Genomic DNA, 17,286 nt, shown 5'->3' with positions numbered 1-17,286 from the left:
GCGAAAATTTTAACATGGAAAAACCCAAACGAAAAAAAACAACGGATCCAAACTCGGATCAAAACCAATCACTAGAATAGTAGCAGTTACAAGACTGACTCACAAAACAACCGTCGATCCAAACGACTTTGTTCATCTCAGTCTTACTCGCTAGAACCCATGATTCACCGCTTCTCATGATTGATATCTAACCTCAATAGCCCTTGAGATTGATCTTTCGTCTAGATAGCCCTTAAGACGAAATATTAAGCTTTGTAGAAGAGTAGGACCTTGTTGGTTGAAGAAACAATGTAGCCTCAGGAGTTGACATTCAAATTGCTTCACTAACCACCCTAGAGTTAGGACATCACAATACTTATATAAGATCTCCAAGATAGAGCCAAATCAAAGTCTTATCCGAACTCATAAAAGTCCAAAAATTGCAAACTTTGTAGGTGCGTTCGAATGACCTGACTTGATCTTAGATGCGTTCGAACGGGCCCAAGTGCATTCAAACGTGGCGGCTAGATTTTCACAGGTTGCGTTCGAATGGCCAAGGTTGCGTTCGAACGCGCACAGAAACAATACTTACTGTTTGTGCGAACGCCTGCGCTCGCGTTCGAACACGCTTGTGAACACTGCTCTCTGTCTGTGTGAACGCCCTGTGAACGTGTTGTGAACGTGATATGAACTCGTAAACTCTTCTCCATTAATCTTGCAATTCTTCAAAATAAATACTTTCTAGACTTGTATAAATGCTCATATACATATATAAAAATACTTAGAATATTTTGTTCACAATTGCCAATAATAAAAACCTAACAAACTGTCTTTAATGACTGCTTAAATATTGTCCATGCCTTCAATAGGGATACTTCTAAAGTCAATATGCTTATTGTCCCTATTATTCAAGAATGCAATAGTGGATTCTACTCTTTTACCTCTTTGAAGATATTTTACTCGATTAAAAAAAATAACCTAACTGCTGACTTTCTAGCCACTCTTACAATTCAAAAAAGAAAATCTTGTAAGGAATGAATTGTTCCACTATCAGATTAATTGGTCCGAAATTTTAGTAATGAGTTATGTCTACTGACTTTCTCTAAAAAAAAATTAATGGAAATATTTGCCCCTTCCCCCTCAACAAATTCTTTCTTTTCTCACAAATTGATAAACATAACAAAGTAATAATAAATCACCATGAAGAAGAAAGGAGCAAATCCACTAAAAGCATGAAATAAGAAAAAGATCATTTGAATGATATCAAACCAATATAGAAATATCGACAAGTTAAATCGAAAATTCATATCGACAAAAACTGTGTTTTTCTAATAGTTTTCAATCAAATCTAAACACAATGGATTCCAAACAAAATAATTGAAATCTCATCCGGACAATGGCATTCAGGCACGCGAGACGTCATTCGGGCGGGTTTAGGACAGTCGCGGCCCTTTCCATCATGGTCCGTGCGAGTCAAGGCCCATCAAGATTGTAATCCTACAAACTTTTTTCGAAAAAAATATGAAGGGTGTTATAATAGCAAAAACAGTTGTTCATTTTGCTTAAATATATTATTAATTAGCATTTTAAGAATTGATTTTCTTAATGAAACCGTTCAATTAACTTGAAATTATCAGTTAACCGATAGGAGGAACTTCACTAAAAAACTAATATATTTGGTCGCTAGAAAATAGGATAAAAAAAGTACTCGTTTTAAAGAACTTTTTTTATTTCTAATATTTAGTTTGTAAAATATAAAGAAATAATTTTACCTAAACTCCTGAACTATTACTATTTTTTTTATATACTTGAACTATTTTGTACCATATACTAGAGTTGTCAAAATAAACGAGCAACTCGGGCTTGGCTCAACTAAAGCTTGGGCTCGACTAAACTAAGTCGAGCATAAACTTATTTATAAGGCTTGATTTAAATTTCCAGTTGATACTGAATTAAAGTCAACTCATTCAGGCTTAGCTTAATAGGCTCGTTTATACGCTGTTTAATATTGATAGCTACTGTTTAATTTGTAATTCGACGAATCAAAGAGGTATCAGGGTAAGGAAGTGGCAATATGTTTTAATGAGTTTTGAGAGAGCGAAAGAGATCGAGTACCTGTCTCTTCTGGCCTTAAATTTGTCAAATAAATCCTCTCAATCTCAAATCTCTCCCACCTCTCTAATTGTTTTAATGAGTTTTAAAAAAGAGAGATTTCGAATTCTTCTGTTGGCCTCCGTACCTTTTTTTTTTCTCTGTTTCAAGCTCCTCATTGGCTTCCTCCTCTTCCTCCTCCGGCAAGCTTTTGTCGTCGTCGCCCCCTTCTCCTCCTCCTCCTTCGGCAAGCCACAATCGCCGCCTTCTCCTCCTTTAATAAGGGTCGCTCGGGCTAGCTCAGCTCAATTTGAGATGAGCCGAGCCTAAATATCAAACTAGGCTCGAAATTAATTTCGAGCCAACCTTGAGCTAAAGCCGACTCGCTTAGGCTCGGCTCGTTTATCCCACTACCACATACATCCTTGATTCAAAAAGAATTTTAGTTTAAAGGTCTATATAATTTTTTTTTTTTTAGTTCAAAGGGGTGTATATAAATATTTTTTTAATTTAGAAGATGTACATGGATAATAAAAATAGTTGAAAGGTCTAAGTAAAATTATCTCAAAACTAAATTTAAAAACTTACTTACTTACCTATCAAAATTAACTCCACTTTCTTTTCTTAAAAGAAGAGAGCAGAAGTGAGGTACGTACTTCATTGAACTAGTTTCTAACAACCAAATATACTTTTATCTAATTATAACTATAACATCTAAATCATTCTTGATAGTAATCAAACACACTCTCACCTAAATTATAAATATAACATCTAAATCATTCTTGATCTATCAGCTTAATATTCCAACGTTTAGTAGAATTTAATGATGAATCAAAAACTTTAGAAATTATTTGTCCTAATCTACAAGTCCAACTTGAAAAAAGAAAATTAACCACATCCTTAGAATATGGAGAGAAACATTTACAAAATAATTTGAAATTTTTAGAGCCCTTCATTTTTGTCTTGCACCTTATGATATTGAATATTTGAATATTAGAAATTGCAGAATATAACAGGAAATTCTACAATAGAGAGGAAATTTATATTGAATAATGTTAGTATCTGTTTATTAGATGATAAAGTGTTAACATAAACACATTTAATTCATGTGTGCACCTCTAGATTTAATGTACATGATCAATGCAGAAAATAACTTAGAATTAGAATAAAGTAAATTCTATTTCAAGTTCATTTTCAATTAGAAAGTAGTCATGCACCTCATGGCCGCCGGTTCAAATATGACTCAAAATCCTAGTATAAAGAAGAGGCCACATGATACGATTCAATCCATATTGGCTCCACGCATGACATTGGGTTCATATGAATGAGCCTATTTATCTAGTTGAGTATGTAGAAGCAATAAAATCAATTTTTGCCAAAGTGCGTTCAAACAAGGACCGCATTCGAACGGGGCCGTTCGAACGTCTACATCGTGTTCACATCAATAGAGAACTAAAATTCTGTGTTCGAACACACTGCGGCGAAAGTGTAGATTAAGTTAGGGATTATTAGGATTGTTTGGAGTGTTTTTATGTTACTTAAGGAGTTCTTAGGGTGAGCCTCTATATATATGTGGAGGAAACCTTAATTGAAATTATCTCGATTGGAATTGGCTTTAGCCTCATCTCCTTCTCTCTTGATTCTAGCCATTGGCGCCCTCTCCTACCTCCCTTCTTCCACCGCCCAAGTCTTTAATTGGCTTCTTCCAACCTCTAACCTCCCTCTTCCACAACAACTCCCCCTTCACACCAAGACCTAACCCTAACATCCATCTAGCCATTGAAGGGCTATTAAGCTAGGATCTAAGTTTCGGAACCGTTGCGGATCGGATTAGGTCGATTTGTAACAGCTCGTATCAGAGCCAACTTTCCTCGGACTATTATGGCAACCATAAGATCCAAGGCGGCAAGCAAGTAAGTGATCAAGGCATGGAGACGGACCACACGACTATGTCTTAGGATGAGTGGGAGGAGCCCCCACATCAGCCAAGGGTCCAACATCAAGAGCCTCTTCGCCGAGGACGTGAGAACGGGCACAACGTACTTTCATCTCCGGGCTTCGTCATGATATCCAAGTGGAAGTAAAGCTACTCGTCCTACCACCTTGCTAGAGACATTCTCAGTGGCACAAATGATGGAGAAAAAGATACAAGAATTGAAGGCAATACACCAACCAAAGTGGACCATATTGGAGTCGACAACCATGGAGCAAACGCCATTGAGCAACCCGAGACTGCTAGCCTCGGGTGTGCCAAATTCAGGACAGACTTGGCCAAAACCAAGCGGGCCAGCCCCACCTTGAACTAGGCAATACCCTAAGGACTAGCCAAGGTTGAGAGGCCGACGCCTCCTACTAGCGAACATTGAAGATCGGCGTTCGAAGGGTCTATGCTTCTATTGCGATGAGCGCTTCGTACCGGGCCATAAATGCGCCAAACAGCCTGCTGCCATTATGCTCATGGAGAAGAGATCAAGGATGATTCAGAGGGAGATATGGAGGACCAATTGTGGGAAGAGCATGGACAAACTGAAAAGGATGCACACTCGACAAATCAAGTACATAAGGTTTGGGAACCACCATGGACACCTTGAGGACAAGGTGGTTGGAAGCGTGGTGGAGTGATATGATTCGATCCATATTGGCTCCACGCGTGACATTGGGTTCATGGGAATGAGCCTATTTATCTAGTTGAGTATGTAGAAGCAATAAAATCAATTTTTGCCAGGATGCATTCGAACGCGAGGACTGCGTTCGAACGCGGTCGTTCAAACGTCTGCATCGCGTTCGCATCGACAAAAAATAGAAATTTCGCGTTCGAACGCAATCGAGCGCGCCTGAACACACCGTGGCGAAAGTGTAGGTTAAGTTAGAGATTGTTATGGTTGTTTCGAGTGTTTTTATGTTAATTAAAGAGTTCTTAGGGTGAGCCTCTATATATATGTGGAGGAAACCCTAATTGAGATTATTTGGATTGGAATTGGCTTTAGCCTCATCTCCTTCTCTCTTGATTCTAGCCATTGGCGCCCTCTCCCACCCCCCTTCTTTCACCGCCCAAGTCTTTGGTCAACTTCTTACAGCCTCTAACCTCCCTCTTCCATAACAATTCCTCTCCCTTCACACCAAGATCTAACCCTAGCATCCATCTAGCCATTGGAGGGCTATTAAGCTAGGATCTAAGTTTCAGAACCGTTGCGGATCGGATTAGGCTGGTTTGTAACACCACAACCACCGTGTGATACTATGTGATGAGCATGTGAACAATAACCAAATGACGGATGGAGATAACCTCCATTTGCAGAATGTTTGAAGGGCGTTCTAATGTAGACACACAAGCCAATCAGAGGGCAATCTACTATAAAGATGAAGTAGTAGTTAACCATTGGTGTCTAGCAGGAAAGAGAGAGGCTTCAAGGGATTGTAAGTAAAGTCTTGTATCTATGAATTAATTTTGTAATAGATTGGTTCAAGTTGTTGGTCGGATCTTTGGTTCTTTCTCTTAGAGTGAGAGGTTTTTCTATGTAAAATTTGCATTTGTTTGTGTGATGTCTTGAGTAGGGCTGTCAGGCTTGACGAGCAGCTCGGGCTCGGCTCGGGCTCGGCTCGGGCTCGGCTCGGGCTCGGCTCAGGTGAAGCTCGAGTCCGGCTCGGCTCGATCAGAGCTGAGCCGAGCCCGAGCCATTATAATAGGCTCGAAATTAATATCGAGCCGAGCCTGAGCCGGAGCCGGCTCGCTCGAGCTCGGCTCGATAGGCTCGATAGCCCGAGTCCCTATGACTAAGGACACGTGGCATAAGGAAATATTGCCACGTGTCCCTCACTAACTCATTCTCATCCTCACCTTCCCCACCCTCACCTACCCCACCCTCATTAATTACTTCACCTCTCCCATCACATCACCTTCCCCATCATCAATTCCCCCACCCTCACCTTCACTCTCACCCTCATCCACCCGATCACCTTCACTCTTCCCTCCCCGTCGGTCTCCATCGGCAACGACGGCAAGCCACCACCACGGCGCCACACCTTCCTCCGTCGTCGTCCTCCTCCTCCGTCGTCGTCCTCCTCCTCCGTCGTCGGCCTCCTCCTCCGTCGTCGGCCTCCTCCTCCGTCGTCGGCCTCCTCCATCCGTCTCCGACTCCTTCGGCAAGCCGCCGCCCACGTCGCCACCGCCCACGTCGCCACCACCCACGTCGCAACCGCCCACGTCGCCACCGCCTCATCCTCTAATCGAGCTCGAGCTTTGCTCGGGCTCGGCTCGGGCTCGGTTAGGCTCAGCTCGAGCTCGGCTCAGGTTGAGCTGAGCCGAGCCTGAGCAACATTGTGAGGCTCGAAACTAATTTCGAGCCGAGCCTGAGCCAGAGCCGGCTCGCTCAGGCTCGGCTCGTTTACACCCTTAGTCTTGAGCATAGTTTAGTTTTATTATTGGTTATATAATTTAGATCATGATTGAATGTTAAATCTTGAGAAAATTTGCATATAACACCCCTTTTTTTTAATAAAATTACTATTTATATCCTACATTTTTACTATTTACGAATCGAGTCTTATAATTTAGCGAATATGTGCAAAAAATACCCTGAGTTACATTTGAACTAACATCGTAATAATATTTAAATATTTTATTTTTTTTAAATAACTAAAATACTTTTATTTCTAAAATAACTATAATGTCTTTAGTATGACTTGGTTGAGAGTATTTTTGTAATTCTTTTAGTATAGTTAGCTTAACCAAGAGGTTTAGTTAAGTTTAACTAACTAATCTAATAATATGGTGTTTTCTGCACATATTCACTAAATTATAGGGCTTGATTTATAAATAGTGGAAATATATGGTGCTAACCATAATTTCGTAAAGGCAGGGTCTTATATATAAATTTCTATAAATATTTTTAATAGTCTAGGTTATCTCCATGGTAAAGGCACGGGAATGAAGTAATATAACTTTTAATGTAATTTTTATTTGATGTATTTTATATATGATTTATTTCATGTCTAAGGTTTTAAATGTGTGATGTATTTCATATTTACTATATTTTAATATTTAGTATTTATATTTGAAAATAATTTTGAGTCATTATCCGACACATTGATTTTAAATAATAAAAAATATTTAATATGTAATTTAAAATTTTAAAATTTAAATTAACTCAAAAATAATTTAATATTATATTCATTTTAAAGGTCCGGATAAGATATTTCCAACGGTACTATATTTGTTAAAAATTGATTAGTAAAACTAATTATACTCAGTTTAATAAACTAGATTATTTAATAAAGGATACAGACAAAATTAAAATTGTTTGATTAAATATTTAAAAGCAAAAAATTAGAATTTTGAAAAATCTGAAAATAAATAGAATCAGGATCCAAATTTTTTCGTTTCGAGGCAGCTATGGAGCCCGATTAGAATTCTACCTGTCTGAAAATTTAAAAATTTGGAACCCAATTGAAACTTCCCCGGGCTACAAATTTGAAGATTTAGAGCCCACTAAAGATAGCAAATAGTATGACCTTAGATTAAGCTACATTTGTATTACAAATAACTCTTCCATTTATATGAAAAATGTAGAGATAAGATCTTGTAGAGAAAATATAATCTAGGTGAAATCGTAATATACCTCTCATGGTCTGGTTTAGTTTTAAAAAATCTTCATGTATTTGTAACTTAAAAACTATTATGTAGTCTTGACTAAAGTATAATTATTATTATTTTATTATATTTAACTAAACAGATGTGAAGATTTTCATTGGATGTAAAGTCGTAGAGAATTAGATAAAATTTTCAATGCATTTAACATCATATGAACCGAATTTTAAGTGATAAAGATATGATATATATATTGAATAAATGTATGCTTTTGCCATATCTTTATCATCTAAATTTGATATATATATTATTTTAAAAAGCATTGGATAGCTTATCTAATTCTATGCAATTTTTCTCATAAGAATCTTCAAATTTGATCTCCGATTTAGTTAAGTATGATTAAAAAAAAAACTGTTGCACTTTAGGCAAGATTTTTGGAGCCCGGTTAATTGGGTTTTGTGAAATTGCTGCACTTTTTTTGAGAATTTATATACGAAGACTATGAACTGGAGAGCTATGATACCTAATCCGATGCAGATCCCTAATAATTTTTATTAATAAATATTAATTTTTATTTATTTTATATAATATAATTTTGATATTTTTAATAATAACGTGTAATGATTATTTTGATATTTATTTTGTGTAATATAATTTCGATACATCTAATTAAAAAATTATAATTTAATATTATTTTTAAAACTATTAAATATTAATCTTATTTTAAAGATTCCTATAAGAATATTATTATATATATATATATTATTACTTTTTCAATAAATATGCACGGTGTGCTCTATATTTGGAGCCATCTGTCCTTCATTTCCCAAGTTGCACCATTTCTTCAACTTTCCTTTCCTGTCTAAATCACTTCTTTCTCTCACACACACACATACACACACATCGTATCCCATTCCCATCCGTTTGATTTTCTTATTTCATTTACAGTATCAAAGATATCAAGTTAACACCCTTTTTTTCGATCCACTCTGCTTCCCTTTTTTTCTCATGGCTTTGACAAATACCACCAATTCCACCTATCACTTTCCCAATATCGTCTAGCATGTTTCTGTGAAGCTTGATGGTACAAATTATCCAAGTTGGCTCTCCCAATTTGTACTAGTGCTCTGGAGTCACCATCTTTATGGCATTTTTGACGGTTCGGAAATCGGAATCTTGTCCTTCTCAATTTTTGGGCATGGAGACAAATAACGTTTAATCCTGCCTATGGTATTTAGCAAAAGAAGGATCAATTCCTCTTGAGCTGGATCAATACTACCTTGGCTGAGAGTGTATTGTCTAAAAACATCTCGTCAAGTTTGAGTGCATCTTGTGAATAAGGTTGCATCCCAATCTCGCTCGCGAGTAACTCATCTAAAACGTCAACTTTAGACATCACGGTAAGAAGATCTTAAAATGTTTTGAATATCTATGACAAGCCAAAGTGTGGGCAGATCAGCTCTCACCCGGAAAGAGAATTCTTGATGATGATCTAATTTCTTATATATACATGGACTCTACCCTTTGTATAATGCATTTATTACTTCCCTTTCCTTTGCTACAAGGGAAAATTGTATTTCCTTTGATGATTTTCAAGCTAAATTATTATCTAACAGAAGTTTACTTGACAATCAACGTAAAGTTTTGTCATAAGAGTATGGTGGCTTTGCTCCTCTCCTAATGTATGCTCACGAAGGATTTACATATATAGTTGTTTTCTGCTCCTATTATTATTTGGTGTGACAATTTTAGAGCCTTAGCATTACCTTTAAATCTCGTGTTTCATGTTCGGACAAAGCATATCGAGATTGATTTTCACTTTGTATGCGTGAAGGTTGCAAATAAAGACGTCGATATCTTCACCAAAGGCCTTTCTTCTTCTCAATTCTTGTTTCTTCATGACAAACTGATGGTTGTTCCTCCTCCCATCCATTTGTAGGGGTGTAAGTGAGAAGAAGTCTTTGATTGACTAAGCCATAATAAGCTACCTCCACCAATCTCGGAAATTAGTTGAAGATTATCTTAACTTATTTTAGTTCCTAATCTTATGTTTCTGTCCAGATTGTTCAAACCCACTATAGATATGACACATGTTTTGGCAATTAAAGTAAAAGCTAAAATAATTCAGCAAAATATTCTTTTAATTATGTTTGTCAAATTTTTATTTTTTTTTCTATTGATTCTCGGCTTTACATTTTCTACTCTCACTTGGTTTTAATATTTTTTTTACTTGAGTTCAATTTTCATAGTATGAGTAGTATTCAAGTTTCTATCTTCCACTTGGTTTTAGTTTTCTAAATATGATTCATAATCAGTTTTCCAACCTAGTAAGATTAGAATTCAAGTAAGATTTAAATGCATCGAAAACCCCTTTAGAGGGAAAAGGATGGGCTCTGGTTCTCGCTCTGGTTCCCTTGATGGCGATTTCAAGATCTCGGCCCAGACCTCGATTTCGGCCCAACGATTAGGAAAAAGCCCATCGGAGAAGGTGGATTCGAGCAAGACGATCACAGAGAAATGGAGCCCCGAGATTCTTGAATCCAAAATTCTTGAATCTGGGGGTTTGGTGAGTGGGAAATCCTTGAAAGAAGAGTCAAATATTCTCACGCATAATGGAGATTTCAAGGAGGTGGTGTCTCTGAAGAGTGCACCTCAGAAGGATGAGAGGAGATTTGATGGCGAGATAGGGGAAAGTAACAAACCTCTTTACAAAGATGTTCTTTTAGGGTTTGGAAAGAACCCCAAGGGAGATTATATAGAGAGGTTAGGGTTCCACCAAATCAAAATTAGAGGACTGACAAGTGCTTCCGTTGTGGTAATCTTGGGCATAAGGCGGCATATTGTCAGAATAGCATACTCTATCACAAGTGTGGAAGATTTGGTCATCATGCAAGATTGTGCAATATGGGGAGAGAGGTGAAGTAGTTCACAGGAGATGGATCTCCAGTGGTGATGTTGTGAGCTTTGGAGGAGATGCATCAAAATGAGTTTAATCTGAAATTGTGTATGATAGTGACTATTGTACAAGGTTGGATATCGGCAAACAACCTAGAATTGGTATGGACGCGATGTAGTCATGGCAGCATATCTAGAGGGCTAAAGCAATATCAAGTCAAGAGTACTTGGTTGATTTCCCATCGAATGCAGAAGATGGAGGAGGTTTCTCAGCTAGGGGTCATAGATTTAGGGATTGCCCAAGTGAAATTCTCAATGTAGAGAAGACTCCCAAGATGATTGGAAGGAGAGAGCCAACTTGGATATGTATTTTAGGTATCTTGTTACATTGTTGGAACTATATTCATTTTCTTAAGATAGTTTAAACTTTTGGATTTTTTATTTTGGTTGATGATCAAACCAGCATGAAGATAAATCTAAAATATGCTAAATTAAAAATAATGGTGAAAGATATTGTGGATATACCAGTTCGGCTAGTTGTGATCACAAAGGGTATGGTTTTTAAAATTTCTTGTGAGGTAGAAGGGACTGAGAAGAAACCTAAGCCCGAGGAATACTTCAAATGGATGAAGAAGAGATTAGTTCAAAACATGGAACATAGTAGCTCATGGGGAAGTTGGGGTGAGAAAAAATTTACCCTGACTAAATGTTCTGCTGGAAAAGAGGAAAAAATGGGGAGACAGACCAGGTGTTTGCATAATATGTCAATGGACAATCATTCAATGACACAAATAGATACTAGGGTGGTTGAAGACCTAAAGAAGGAGACATATCATAAAGAAACACTGAGGAAAAAGACATATACAAAAGAAGAAAAGAGTAATATGAAAATAAGAGAGGATGTGTCAGTGAACTCTCCTGAGAAGACCATTCTAGAGGATTTAACTGAAGAACTAATAGAGGACAAAAAAGTAATTATCAATGAAAGAATATGGAAAAGAAAAAAAAATTTTGTGGAAGATGAGACATGAAAAAAGATGAATCAAGATGAGGCCTCTGTGGAACTGGAGGATAATAATTAGGAGGAGGATGAGATTGATAAACAAGAGGAGGCTATTGAAGAAGAACATGAATGACACATGACTATTTATAATGAGGAAAATATTTTGGAGGTGGAACCATTGTAGGCAGTACAGTCTATAAGAGTGAGAAAATATATAAGAAAGAAATAGAGTTTGTCTCCAAAAGTGCCAACTAGAAGGAGCATTAGAAATTTTATCAAAACTGGAGAGTAAGATAGAAAGACAAGACTCAATAGAAAATTACAGAGGTGGGGAGAATAAAGGCCTTGGAACAAGCTAAGAGAAAGAGTAATTCAGGTATAGATCCTTTTATGTAGTGCCTTTGCTTTTCAAAATTTTCTGATTGTAAATTAGTCTCTATAGCTAATACTTGTGGGACATATTTGGGTAACATTGATGAGGAAAGAAGAGAAATTCTAAAATTCTAAAAGTCCTTGAGAGGGAGAGAGTTGAAGAATATATGGAGTCTTAAAGAGATAAGACTCAACAGAATAAGAGGGTCAAGATGGTGAAACATGAGGAGCCTATTTTGGAATATCAAAGGTTTGGGAGATAAAGAGAAAAAAAGAAGAGCGAATGAGATTATATATCAGAAGCATTTGGACTTTATTTGCTTGTACGAAACTTAAAAAAATGGTCATGAGTGATAGAAGTTTAAAGGCTCTAGGAGGGAGCCAGATTTCATTCTAGAATTATGTTCCTACAGTGGACAAATCTTGAGGTATGCTGATTGAAATTAATGAGACTAATTTTGAGGTAATAGACAGTGTGAAATTTACTCATTCTATGGCAATTCAGGTTACGAGGAAGGCTAAATGGATGGAATGGGTAGTTGTTAATGTGTATGGGCCCTAAGAATGAGATGATAAGCAAATTCTCTGGGATGAGTTGAAAACTATTAAACAATGAAAAGGGGATAAATAGATAGTTGGTGGAGACTTTAACGCTATCAGATTTCAATCTGATAGAAAAGGAAGTGCAGGTGAGAGGAGAGAGGGAAGACTATTTAATTAGGTTGTAAATGAGCTTGAGTTGTAGAAACTCAAATTAAATAGAAAAAAAATACACTTGGTCAAATATGAGGGAAAATCCTATGTTAGCTTTGCTTGATAGAGTTTTTGTATCTACTAAATAGGGAATTGAATATCCCATGGTAGTGGTCATTCCTCTACCAAGGATATGCTTTGACCATGTACCTTTACTGGTGGATTTAGGAAGGGTTAGTAGAAAGAGTAATATTTTCATATTAAAATATTACTGGTTCTATAAATATGATTTTGAAGAGCTGGTACAAAAATAGTGGAACACTCCTGTGAGAGATAATACTGCAATTGGGAACTTGTCTCAGAAAATTAAGAATGTTAGACAAGGTCTTAGAGGCTGGAGTAAGAACATCAAAAAGAAAGATCAAAAGCAAAAGAAATTTGGCTTGAGAGCCTCACTGCTGGTGGGGGGATGATTCGGACTCGTCTTCAAAAACCATCTAGACATTGAGGAGGAAAATAGAGTTTTAAATAAAGAGAAGTATGATACAAGAGTTGAATTGATTTTAAATCTGAATCAAACATATAAGGAGGAGGAGCTGCTATGGCAGCAAAGATCCCAACAACAATGGCTAACTGAGGGAGATAGAAATACAACCTATTTCCATATGATTGTGAATGGTAGAAAAGAAAAACTCAATCTGCTCTATACTAATTAATGATAGGTATGCTAGTAATATGGATCAGATAAAGGAACACATTACGGACTGTTATCAGAAGCCTTTTTGGGAGGTAAATGACTGGAGGATCAGGATGAAAGTGAAGGTTTGGGAGAATTATAGAATTAAGAATGATGATAAAGTGAGACTAGGATAACCTTTTACTGAGGCTGAGGTCTCTAAGACTATATTTGACATGGCTGAAAATAGTTTCACCTGGCCCGGATGGTTTTGTATAAAGTTCTACCATAAATTTTGGGAGATGCTCAAATTTGATCTGATAAAAATGTTCCATGATATAGCAGAGGGGAAAGGGGGTCTTCACAGACTAAATTATGCTATTCTAGTTCTGATCCCAAAGAAAATTGGAGTAAAAATGATTGAGGAATATAGACCTATTAGTCTACTGAATTGTAGCTTTAAAATCATTACCAAAGTTCTGACTACCAAACTTTGCAGTGTGATTAGAGAGTTAGTGGATGGTTATCGAAGTGCTTTCATAAAACAAAGATATATTCTTGATAGCATGGCCTATGCTCATAAGATCATTTTTAGAGTAAAAAAAAGTAAAGAAGATGGGATCTTGCTGAAGCTGAATTTAAAAAAAGCTTATGATAAAGTTTTGGGATTTCTTAAGAGATATCTTAGAATGGAAAGGATTTTCTAATAATTAGATAAGCTGAGTGATGCAAACTGTAACAACTAGATGGTCAATTATGATGCTAAATTAGGAGTTGAGTAAGTATTTTAGGTGTCAAAAAGGGTTGAGACAAGAAGACATTTTATCTTCATACTTGTTTATGATAATTGCGTATGGTCTCAATAGAATGATTGATCAAGCAAAGAATGCAGGTCTAATCAAAGGTTTGGAGGAGGATGTTAAAATAAATGGTATTATCAATCTATGATATGCTGATGATAATTTGATTTTTCTGCGAGCTGATGAGAAGGAAATTAGGATCGTAAAATTTATTCTCTATTGCTTTGAAGTTGTTTTAGGGTTAAAGATCAATTTTAATAAAAGTTCTCTTGTGTATATAGGGAAGAATAATGAGAAAGAAGAGAAATTTGCAAAACTACTGAACTGTAAGGTAGAAAGACTACCTATTAAGTACCTTGGGCTTTCGCTACATGACAGAAAGCTGAAAAAGAGTGACTAGATTCCAGTAATTGAAAAGGTTAAAAAAAAGGCTAGCAGGCTGGAAAGGTAAACTCTTATCTTTGGGAGGGAGGATCACCTTTATTAAATTCTATGCCTCTCTATTATTTATCTTTTTATAATATTCTTAAGTGGGTGATAACAAACTTTATAAATTGAAAAGGAATTTCTCTGGCATGGTACTAAGGGGGCTAAAAAGGGATATTCCCAAATTCATTGAAAAACGTGTGGTAAAAGAAAGGAATATGAGGGTCTGGGGATTACTAACATAGGTGATATGAATAAGGCTATGTTGGCTAAATGGTGGTGGAGGCTTATAAACTCTGATAATCAGTTATGGGCGGAGATGATTATGCAAAGGTATTATAAAAGACTCAAGGTGGGTGATTTTGTTCTTGATGGTTCTAGTAGGGTCTCTTATTTCTAGAGAGGAGTGATGCGGACAAGCAAGATTTTTTAGATAGGTACAAGTTATGAATTAAAAATAGGAAGGATATAAAATTTTAGAAAGACATATGGTGTGGTGATTGTAGCTTAGCAATTTAGTTCTAGAGACTATTTGAAATTGCTTGGAATGAATCAGTTAAAGTGCAGGAGGTTTGGAATAGGTAGAATTGGAATCTGAATTTTAAGAGTAATCTCATTGAGCATCTAAAAAATGAGGAGCATGAATTAATCTGGTGGAGAATAGTTGGGTTTTTTTTTTTCTGAAGGAAAAGATAGAATTAAATAGAGGCTTATGAGCAATGAAATTTATATAGTGAAATCATTATATCGATTTCTAAATAATGGTGGTATCATAACTCGGCACATTCAGATGATATGAAAATTAAAAATTTTTTTTTAAAGTTAGGGCTTTTCTTTAGCTCATGTGTCAAAATAAGATTTTGACAAAAGATAATCTGCATAAAAGAGGTTGGAGTGGAGCTACTAGATGTATATTTTGTGTAAAAGAGGAGTCTGTGGACCACCTTTTTGTGAGGTGTAAATATGTTCAGAAATTAATGGGAAATGTGGTGATTGTTATTGGTTTAACAAATACTCCTAAGCATGCTAAGGATTAATTTTTTAATACCAAGATGACAAGTAGAAAAGAGTTGAGGAAGTGGCTGCTTATTTAGGTTGTGAGCCTAATCTAGAGTGTCTAGTTGGAAAGGAATATTAATGATAAAGCCAGATCTTGCGAAAATATTCAACATTGCATAATTTCTTTACTCTATTGCTGGGCAGGCTTGCAAGGAGAGGAAGCGGTGAAGAAGGCTAAGAAGAGATCGTAGACATTCAAAATTGATACGAGAGTGACATAGTTGTTTTGTTCTAATAAGCACTGAAAGAAGTCTCAGATGCTATGACCATCTTAATTAAATAGTGCTATTTTGGGTTTATGTTGGTTGTATAGTTTTTGGTTTTTTTACCCTCTAGATAAGGCTTTGTTGTTTGTGATAATATTTGAATGATGTTAAGGGGATATACTGTTTGTTGGTGTTTGGTTTGAGCTTTAGTTCAAACAAGCTCATCTTGTTGCAGTTTTTATTTTGTTTCAATGAAATAGAGCAGACGTTGCCTTTTGTCAAAAAAAGGAGGAGGATTTAAACTTTAATTTCTGACTTACTGTCTGATTTTGACTTTCCACGTCTTTTCCACCTAATTAAATTAAGAATTATGTATCTCCACCAAAATTTTAAATCTACTTAGATATAGTTGTCTAATGGCTCACAAAATCTCAATTGCAAGGACTAGGACTAGCCCATCAATTAATGCAAGAATAAAAAAAATCTCTACGCATGCAAACAAAGTATTATCATTTCTCACTTAATCAGCACTGATCAGTCTTTCATACATATTTATAGAAATTTTTAACTTTCCTTTGAGTTATACAAGGCATACCTATTTACATATCTTTTTTGATCTAAAATATATAAACAAATCCTAACTAATGCCTTAATTGTTGTTGTCAATTTGTTACAGTAATTTGAGGCTCAGAATCTTAAATCTCTTAGAGAAAAGCTTTCCAACCATGATAAAAACAGCACAATTTATTGAAGAGATTGTAGACTAGTTTGCCAATCAACCTTCGAAATCATTGAATAGCTTCTACTGAGTCTATTGTAGAGATTTTGTAATCTTTTGCTAATATGAAAGCTCTTGGAGATATGAATTGAGTTCAACTATCAGGAGTACCTTTTTACCTTCATTCAAATTGGGTTGGGGGGAGGCTCAACACCCAATTTAATGCATAAACCATGAAAAACAACTAGAGGTAAGGGTTTAGTAAAAATGTCTGCAAGCTGTTCTTAGGAAGTGGCAAATCTAGTCACAAGAGATCCAAGACCCACCTTCTCACGAACGAAATGATAATCGATCTTGACCTGATTTATACGAGCATGAAGAATAGGATTAACTATTATATGTAAAGCGCTAATGTTGTCACAAAATAGGGTTATAGGATTGTGAAGAGGCACACTGATATCATGAATAATAAAGTTAGGCCAAGTAAGCTCAGCTATTGTGAAAGCCATGACACGATATTCAACTTCATTGCTAGATCGAGCCACAGTGAGTTGCTTCTGAGAGTAAGATGACCATAATCTAATAAGCATAATATCATTGACGTACAATAGTAGGATGATAAGTCCTTTCGGATAAATAAAAAAGAGTCTACCGTGCTGCAAAGAAAATTAGAATTTAGCAAGAAAATACTAAATTTGTGGAACCAATCTCAAGGTGCTTGCTTGAGCCCATACAATGCTCGTTTGAGATGACACATGAGATGGATGATTGACATCACTAA

Source organism: Typha latifolia, chromosome 15 (genome assembly GCF_019914945.1).
Source record: "Typha latifolia isolate L0001 chromosome 15, TyphaL0001v2, whole genome shotgun sequence".
Taxonomy (NCBI): domain Eukaryota; kingdom Viridiplantae; phylum Streptophyta; class Magnoliopsida; order Poales; family Typhaceae; genus Typha; species Typha latifolia.
This window is presented reverse-complemented; position numbering follows the sequence as displayed.